The sequence below is a fragment of the Phalacrocorax carbo genome, chromosome 24 (genome assembly GCF_963921805.1).
Source record: "Phalacrocorax carbo chromosome 24, bPhaCar2.1, whole genome shotgun sequence".
NCBI lineage: Eukaryota > Metazoa > Chordata > Aves > Suliformes > Phalacrocoracidae > Phalacrocorax > Phalacrocorax carbo.
Genome location: NC_087536.1, coordinates 7,195,641 through 7,204,925, shown reverse-complemented (window position 1 = coordinate 7,204,925; position 9,285 = coordinate 7,195,641). Strand labels below are relative to the sequence as shown.

General features: G+C 62.5%; 1 protein-coding gene across 5 annotated transcripts in view; it reads left to right on the top strand.

Moving 5' to 3' along the window:
- Positions 1-2,933: 2,933 nt before the first annotated feature.
- FGFR1 (fibroblast growth factor receptor 1) overlaps positions 2,934-9,285 on the top strand; it is a 30,669-nt gene continuing 24,317 nt past the window's right edge. For all 5 annotated transcript variants that reach the window (XM_064472774.1, XM_064472773.1, XM_064472772.1 and 2 more), the window contains exon 1: positions 2,934-3,162. The gene's annotated coding sequence lies outside the window, so the exon portion shown is untranslated. The remainder of the gene's footprint in view (positions 3,163-9,285) is intronic.

The window sequence follows — 9,285 nt, the reverse complement described above, 5'->3', positions numbered from 1 at the left end:
CTCGCAAGCCTCTTTCTTTCTCTGGCTGTGTTTTGTGTGAGGGCAGCTCCGCAGTGTCCCCCCCTTTCCCAGCCACCCCCCGCCACTCCCCCGAGGAGGTGGATGACCCAGACACAGCCGCCAGCCTGGAGCAGGACCGCATGTGGAGGCAGAGTCCGGACCACAGCTGCACACTGGCCATGCCAAGGCCAGGAGCCCCTCGGCTGTGATGCAGACCTTCCCTGAGATGCAGAGGGGACATCTCCCCACGGGGTCTGTGCCAGCCTGCCGTGAGCCTTACCACCTCCTGTGTTTCAGCAGCAGCTGGTTCACTCTCCCAGGCAGAAAGAATTACTTCTTAATTGAGAACCTGCTGCTCCCACATCAGGAGCAATGCCCATCAGCAGGACAGGAAAACCCCCAAGCTTAGACCGGGGAACCACAGTGCTCTTTGGAGGAGGCAGTGGTGTGGGCAGAGAGCAGAGGAGCCGGGGCAGGACAGCCTGGTGCCTGTTTGGCTTCCTTGTCCTGGTCTGGACACAGCATTCCCTCGGGAGCGAGCTGCCCCGGCCCTGCTGCCCGTGGGGTTTGAGGTGGGATTTGCTAAACCAGCACAAAGCCCAAGATGGGTGCTCCGATTTCCACGGCAGAGCTGAGCACTGGGCAGTACCCAACAGCATGGTAAACCCCCCCGGCTGAGCTGAATCTCTGTGTTTGATGCTGCTCCCCACTGGCTGGTGCTCATGGGCTGTCCCAGGGATTTGCCTGACACACGGTAAGTTGTTCAGCTGTTGTGGTAACTGAGACCTACTTTAAGTTTTTCTTAATCCTGTTCTTGATTAACTGCGGCTAAACTGAAACAAGCCCAGGTTCATGTGAAACTAGCATCCGCATTGCCTCGAAATTGCGTCACCGATGAAAAGGCATGTGTGGAAAAGCCCAGCACATCACCCCCCGCCCGGGTCCAGGAGAAGAGCCATGGGCTGGCAGGGGCTGGTGTTGCCTGCTGCTGCCCATCCCTGCAAGTACAGGCAGACAGTGAGCTCCAGCTTGGTCCTTGGGGCCCTGTTGCTCCTCAGACTTGGCCATGGCCCTCAGCAGTCCCCCATTCCCTCTGGGGGAGCGTTCGTCTCCCTGTCCATCCTGGAGGACCTGCTCATGCTCTGCTTATGCCACCAGATGGTGACAGCTCATGGTCACTCCTGCGCTGAGCCCCAGTGCAATGCTGAGGCCAGGGATGCAGCCAAATCCTTGAGCTTCCCAGGAGCAGGGGATGGTTCTCCCCATTTTTCTGCCATTTGCAAACACCTTTATTTATAAAGGCCCAAGAACTTGTGTCCAGTTGATGCAGTCAAGCAGAAACTATCCCTACAGAACAGCAGCAGCAGAGGTATGAGCCTCTTCCCTTCCACCATGAGGGTGCAATCCCAGAAGGTCCATTTCAGAGCCAACGTTAATAAACCTGGGACTAAAGCTCGGTGGAAGGCACGGCGGCTCTGGAGAAGAGCAGGGTCAGGAGCTGGTGTGCAGCTGCCCCAGCTCATGTGCGTGCCCAGCCAGAGCCCCAGCAGCCTTGCTAGCAGGGCGACTACAGCACAAAGCAGCCTGACCCCGACTGTTAGGCGATGAGGAAAGCCGGGCTGTGGGTGAGCAGCTGCCCAGGCTGCCCCAAAGGTGCGTGGGGTGAGTTGTGCTTGTGGGGTCTGGGGTTGGCTCTGCTGTCATCGAAACTCTCCCCATGTTCAGCTTGCTGGGTGTCCCACCAGGTGTGTTGTCTTGCCCCCCTTCCCCCTGACCACACATCTGTCATCCTGGAAAGAAAATATTCAGTGGGTCTTGGCATGGCAAGCAGAACAGTTGCCTGAAACAGCAAGAGGCTGCTCCTGAAGATGGATGCCCAGCATTTGTTTCAAATATAGCTCTGGTGATTGACAGGGCTAATTCAGCCTGTCCTCTTCTCTCTTATAACTTAATCACTTACACATTGCCTCACGCAGGTCTTTCCCTGCCAGCCAGGGATGTCTTCATTTTGGGATACCTTGACTTGGAGTCTGGCTCAGGGCTGCTCCATATTTGTGCCTCCTGCACAGGGGCTGCACCGCCCCATGCCATCTGTGTGACCCTGAGCCAGCCCTGCTTTGGGGGAGCTCGTCTGAGCTGCACAAACCGGGGCTCTGCAGAGTGGGTTCCCCCCTGGGAGGGCGTAGAAGGCAGCCTGGGTTCGCTGGCCTGGCAATATCCCACCTTGCCCTCCAGCTCGAGGACCCAGCGTGGTCCTGGCTGACACTGAGCAGAAGGCACGCGTGCTGCTGTGCACGTTGAGAGTTTTTTGGGGTCCTCTGTGTTACAGCTGCTGTGTTCCTGCTCCAAACCTCCGTGAAAGGCTGGCCGATGTACACAGCTGGGAAGCAACAGGGACTGCAGCAGCGGTGTTTTGTGGATGGCTCCTGGGAAGGATTTGGGTCTGGCAACCCTTTAAAAATCTGCTCACAGAAAGCTGGTGCCCCGGGGCCTCCCTTTGCAGAAGGGTTAGGCTGGGGGCTCCGGGCGGCTGCCTGCGTGCTGCCGCCTCGGGGCTGGGTGCCGGGCAGGGAGGGCAGCGGGGTGCAGGCGACCCCTTCACCCCTGCCTGCGCCACAGGTCTCGCTGGTTCCCTGGTGCGATGGAGAACACCAGGGTGGGAGTGTGGAAGCACCAGGGTGGGAGCGTGGAAGCACCAGGGTGGGAGTGTGGAAGCACCAGGGTGGGAGTGTGGAGGCGAGCATCCCGCCGCGGCCTGGGCCAGCAACCGCCTGCAAAACCCAGCGGGGACCCCCGGGACCCCACTGAGGGGGGGGGGCTGCCGAGAGGGGGTGGGGTGGCGGTGACTACAAGCCCCATCAGGCCGCGGAGGAGGAGGGGGGTGGGAGGAAGGCAGGCGGGGGAGGAGCCGGGGGGAGGCGGCGGGGCGGTGCGGGAGCGGCTCAGTCCGGCGGCGGCGGGCGCACGGCGGGGACGCGGGGCAGCGGCAGCGGCGGCTCGTCGGGGCGGCCGCGGCTCCGGGAGCGCCTCCCGCCGCCACCTCGGGGCCGGCCCCGCCATGGGGCGGCCGCTCTGAGCGCGGCGGCGGCGGGGCTGCGCCTCTCGCCCCGGCCGGGGCTCCCCTCCATTGTTCCCGGGAGCGGCGGGTACCGCGGGGCTCCGGTGAGTACCGGCGCCGTGCTGCGGGGCCGCGGGGCATGGCTTTGTGCTCCGCTGGCGGCGGGGACCCGCGGGTCGGGGGGCGGCCCCGGTTCGGGATCGGGCTCCCGCCGCCACCGGACCCCGCGGGGCGCCCTCCCGAGCGGGGGGGGGGGGGGCGCCTCCAATTTGCGGGAGCTGGGGGTGGGGGTCGGGGTGCTGGAGGTTTGCGGACACCGCGGCGGGGGAGGGGGGGCGGAACTCCGGTTTGCGGGAGCTGGTGATTTGCGGACACCGGCGCGGTCCGGTGTCGGGGGCCCTGGTTTGCAGCCCCCGGGGGCTGCGGGGGCCCCTCTTCGCAGCCGCTTCGCGGTCGGAGCCCCGCGGCGGGTCCGAGCCCGTCCTTCGGGCCGAGCCGGGGCTGGAAACCCGCCAGCCCCGGGGCGGGCTGGGGCCCGGGACCCCCCTCCCCGGCCGCGGGGGAGCCCGGCGGGGGGCTTGGGGGGTGTTTTTCGAGTCGCTGCCCGGTCCCTGTTCCCGAAAAGTTGCCAAGCGGGAGCCTCGCGGCTTCCAGAAAAAGATGGAAAAGGAGTTGGGTTTGGTTTTGTTTAAGATTTCGGATCCTGGGGCGTTGCGGCGGTCAGCGAGGACGGAGGCGCTCCGAATACCGCGGTCCTAGAGTTTACGCTTCCCTTTGTGTTTGCAGGCTGCCCGCCGGGAGGTGGGGGACTCGGGGAGCCTCCTTTATCCAAACTCTTTGCAGGTCCCTGGGAATCGCTCTCGCCCGTCCGCGGCGGCCGGCTGCGCGTGCGGTGCGCGCCTGCCCGCCCGGCCGATGCGCGCAGCCCTCGGCACCGGCGTGCCTTTCGGGTGGCGTTTTGGGTCGCGGCGTCTGTGGTTTCTTTGCTGTCGGGGCCACGAGCCGCACCCGCAGCCAGCTGGCCTTGTGCGAGGATGGAGCGGAGCACGGCCGCGTTCAGGTTACGCCGAGGAGCACCGGAGCCGCCTCGCGATTCCCTTCTCTGCCCGGATTGTTGAGTTACTGCCCCGTGTCTTGCGTGTCACGGCTGGCTGGTGCAGCTTCCTTCCCGTCAATGTTTAAACCTTAACAGTACGGTTCGCCCAACTGCTTGCATTAATAAAACAGACGGGCTCGGAGGCTGCTGCTCTGCCAGGGTCCCAGCCAGAGCGAAACTGGGATTTGTGTTGAGGGGGAGGCAGTGGTTTGCGCTGGCTGGGGGTCCCTGGGTGCTGACCAGCTGGATGCGAGCGTGTGTGCAGAGAGGAGGGTGCGGGGGGCACGGGGGGCAGCCACCCTGCCCAGCCCTGGGGATGCTGCAGGAGTGCGGCCCCCGCAGACCGCTCTGGCTAGCAGCCATTTTCCCCACACAGGAGCACTTCCTCCCTTAATCTCTGTGGTGGCTGGCATGCACTGTTGCCTCTTCGTTGTGTTGCTCAGAGAGGATTAAAATAAACAGTCCCTGCCTTGGTGGGGCGAAGGCAGGAGCAGCGGCCGTTGCAAAAGCACCCCGCGTGTGCGTCCGCCGGCTCCAGGCTTTGCTGCGCGTGATGTGCCCGCCTTGGGAGCACTCTCCGCCCCAGCCGTGCTGGGAAGGAGCCCGGGTTGCTTTCAGGTGTGAACTGGAGATCCCTGTTTATTTATCTACCTAAAATCGTAAACTGAACTAGGAGCTGTGTTGCCTCCAGCCCCAGCTGGTTTCCCCCTGATGCTCTGGCCCCACAAGCCCTGGCTGCTCGAAGGGGCCACTCGACTGGGGCTGGGTCACAGATGCTTGTCCCATCCCAGCAATTCAGTTTTCCTCCCCCGTTGGGGACCTTCTGCTTCTGGGCGCGAAGGCAAACGTGAACAGTTGGGGATGCGTGTGCTGGAGAAGTGTACGTCCTTCCCCTCCCAGCAGCCTTCCTGCGGGAGCTGAATGTAGCAAAATCCCCATCCAGCCCCAGTAATGGGCCTCTGCCTCTTGCAGGGAATGGCAGGCTGTGGTTGTATCCCAGCGTCCCTGTCCTGGACCAGTCGGTGGTACCAGCCCAGTGGAGATTTCCGGGTACCAACGGGTGCTCTGTAGATCTGAAAATCAAGCCCTTGGGTAGGGATCCCTGAATTTGAGGATGCTTCTAAAACTGAACTGGTTTTACACAGATCTGTGGATGAGGCTGGACCTTTCCCCATCCCTGCTGCCCTGCACACCAGGCTCCCCCGCTGCTGGCTGCCCACAGTGTGCAGTGAACTCGGTGCTAGAGATACCCCTGGTAGCTGCAAGGCCTCGTGGCAGCTGCGGCACATATGGCTGGGAAGGGTTAATGCAGTATGTGTGCAGCACAGTTGGATATTTATTTTTCCAAGCATGTGTCTGCTTTAGGCATTATAGTTTTTCCCTATCGTTACATTTGCAGTTGTGTTTGCTTTTTATTTCAGCAAATACTTGGTTCCTGACCTGAGCCGGAGGCTGAGGCAAGGAGCACTGGGCAAGGGGAAGGCTCTTCTCTGTGTCGCCCACGAATTTTGCCTTTGGCATGCCCTTCTTCCCCAAGGGCACCTGGAGGGCTGCTTGTGTTGAGCCTCAGAGAAAAATTGAGGCTCCTTTCTGTATTGTGGAGCTGGAGTGCATCTGTGCCAGGCAAGGTCTCCCACCGGCAGTCACCGCCTCTCCACCCCAAGGGACGTGTGGCCCCTCGCTGGGTGCAGGCCCCCACCCCGGGCTCCTGAAGCCTTGCAGACCTGGGAGCCGAGCTCAGACTCTTCTCCCTGTTGAATTTGGCCTTGCCCAGTTGTTTTTCTGCCTGCTGCATTACACACTGGTTGCTGGCGCCGAGGCACCCTGGCGCGCGCCTGCCTTGGGGACGCTCTGACATGGTGGATGCTGCACGGGCCAGCTCTGCTCCAACGGGGAGGCGGCGGCTGCGTGCGCGGGGGCCAAGCTGCCCCGCTCCAGAGCCGCTCCGGCCGACCGGCAGCAGCTACCCCGCCGTTACATGCGAGCACATGGAGCCTGCTCCTGGGGGATCAGATCAGGGGCTCCCCCGCGGGACGGCACAGCATCGCGGGAAACCCCAGGCTGAGCCGGGGCTCCGACCCCCGGGTGCCTCAGCCAGGCACCCTGCTCCAGCACCAGCTCCTACTTTGGGCATTTTGGATGTGTTCCTGGGGATGAGCTGTGGGACGGGAAGGGGCTTCCCCTGCTACACTCAGCTCACAAACGTTTGGCACAGGCTGCTGAGCGTGGAAGGTCCCGTCTTGTGCCGTGTCCCTGGGACAGCTCAGCCTGGTGACTCACGGGCCTGGGAGAGACGAGAGGTGAAAGTGCAGCCCTCGGGGTGCCCGAGGACAACAGGAGACAGGTTGCACGAGGCTGCTTCTCGTGAATGCACAGGCGTGCAAAGGCTGCATGACAACATCTTCCCCGACGCGCGGGTGTGCAGGGAGTGTGTGCCCCTGGGAGGGTGCACAGGTGGGCACAGGGGGCCGTCACCGCTCCGAAATAGCTCCGTGGGTGTAATGGCCAGCTGTAATTGCAGTCTTGGAGGCAGGTCTCTGAGGGGCAGTTAGCCCTGGCTCTTCTCTTACTGCTTCCATTTTTAGTTGTTTAAATCCACCCCTGGGCAGTAAATTGCAGTGTGCCGGGGCTGCGGGGAGTGGGGACGGTGCCCGGCGGGAGCTGGAGACCCACCCTGCTCAAGCTGCCATCCTCCCGAGCAAACGGTTTCCTGTTGGGATTTTTATAAAAGCAGTATAAGCACAGAGAAGAGCCATGCTGTTGTTTGTACAGGTAGGATCACTCTCCCCACTCCTTGCCAACCCCCGGGGGGTCAGGGGCAGGCACCGAGGGGCTCCCCGGGCTCCCTTTTGCCTTGGGAAGGAGGGCAGGGTCCACGCTGCCCCTTCCCTTCAGCATCCACCCCTCTCTGGACACCAGGATTTCCATGGGTGCTGCTCAGCCTGTCCGGGGGGAGCAGGCAGGGTGCTCGGTTTGACTCCCGTGTGCAGGATGCGTCCCTGCCCTGCACCTGTCTGCCTTCTAGCAAAGCCATAGCTGCTGCCACCTCCCTTTCCGCCCCGGGGAGCTGAGCATCGGTGGGTCGTGCGCTCCCTCTGGACCTTGGGATGTGTCCCTCCCTCCTCTCCCTCCCAGTGACTCTCCCAGATGCAGGGCAGCTCCTTGCTGCCGAGTGATCCCTACGCCATGGAAATATGCTGCTGTTGAGCCCCTGAATCAGCTGGAAGGCGCCTGCTCCGAGGTGTATCTGGAGAAGGGCTTTGCTCTGCGCCGAGCCAGCACTGACTCATTTTTCAGGAACTGCTGCTTCTGGAGGCGCTGTGCTCCCCTCCATCCCTCCCTCCCTCCCTCCATCCCTCCCTCCATCCCTCCCCTCGGCGAGGGGCCGGCTTGGGAGGCCCACGCAGACACTCCGCATTAGGGCATGTTCCGGGGAGCATGTGCTGTCGATAAACAAAACCACTTAGAGACAGAAAATAATTTCCAGAAATACCAGAGACTTTTTTTTTTTTTCCATGAAGAATTCCACCTCCCCCTTCCAAACCCTGATAAATTGTTAACATTCAATAACTATTTTAATGTGTGCTGCCCGGCGCCTGGGAGCGCTGGCGCTTGGAGATAACGCCGGTGTTTGCCGCTTTTCCCTGCCTGACTGCTTGTGTCAATATTTTGGGTCCCAAATGTCCCTGTGCCGGTCGGAGCCAGAGCACTTGGGGCAGGGAGGAGGCAGGTGGAGCCCCCACACCTGCACCCCGGCTCGGTTTCCTCGGGCTGCAGAGGCTGTTCAGCGGCTCTGAGCTCCCCGGGCAGCACCCGGTGTTAAAGGGGAGCCCTTTGGGGCTGGCACTGGCGGCTGCTCAGCCCATCCCCGGGAAAAAGCCGGCATTTTGGGCAAGAGGAACGGAGGGTCTCGCTCCCTCGCTGGAACGGGAGAGGCGGTGGCCGGGTGGCCGGAGCTCTGACGGACCGAGTGCGTGGGGAGGATGAGTAGCGGCTTATTACTCACTACAATTATTACTCACCGCTTTTAACGGCGCGTACTTAGACAAATGCCTTATGGCAAAGTTCATGCTTGTTCACGCGGCTCGGCGCCGGGCTTTGGGGAGCACGAGTCGGTCGGGAGAGAAACGGGGTGAGCTCAGGATACTCGGCAAGGGCTACGGGGCATGGAGGTACGGCTGCATCCCGGGAGGTGCTCTGGCCTTCGGCTGCCGGAGCCTGGAGGAGGGTTTTGGGGATGGTATCATCCTGTCCGCACCCTGGTCCTCGCACCTCTCCCGGAGCATCTGCTGCCAGCAGCACCCTGGCCGGGCCAGCACGGCCGTGCTCGGGTTGTGCAATTAACTGGGCAGGGATCTCAACGGCAAGCTCTTCGGCCAAGCCCAGGGGGACAATTATCGATGGCCAGCGTCAGGACCTCCATCCCAGGCTTCTGCAGAGTCGCAGATGTGTCGCGGGGGTGGAGCACAGGGGCTCGCTCGCATCCACATTGCTGGAAACAGTTGGCCAGGGGTGGCTGGGCTTGGGCTTGAGCTTTGGCTCCGGCATCCCCCCCCCCCCGCACGTGTTTTGGCAGAGCTCCACACTCCTAGTGCGGCGGGAAGGAGGGGCGGCCAGAGGGAAGGAGGGATGAAGGCCATAGAGGGCACATCCCCGGGGCACCCTGAGCCGGGATCGGGCTCCGCTGGGTCTCCCTGTGCCAGAACCCAGCTCTGGTACCTCCCCTCACAGAACAGCCCCCTGGCAGGGGAAGGGGACAGGGACCCCAGGGACGGGCGGGCTGGAAGGCCCAGCGTGAGAGCTGGCAGGGATGAGAGCAAATTGCAGCGTTGGCCGTGGAAGCCGGGGGATTTCTCCCCAAATGGCCGCTCCGAAAACAGCTGTTGGTGGAAAGAGATCTGCTGCGCGAGGGAGCGGGGTGAGGCGCCAGCTAACCCCTTCAGCTCCAGGAAGGTGTTTCCATAGGGGGTGGCTGCGTGCACGCCCTATAGATCCTATAGGGGATGGCAGGGGCTGGGGTTTGCAGCAGGATCTGCTTCGCTGGGGGTGCACGGTGACACAGACAACATCAGATTTTGGTCTGGATATGTGGGGCTTGCCACGGCGAAGCCTTGGGCCAGAGCAGCAGAGC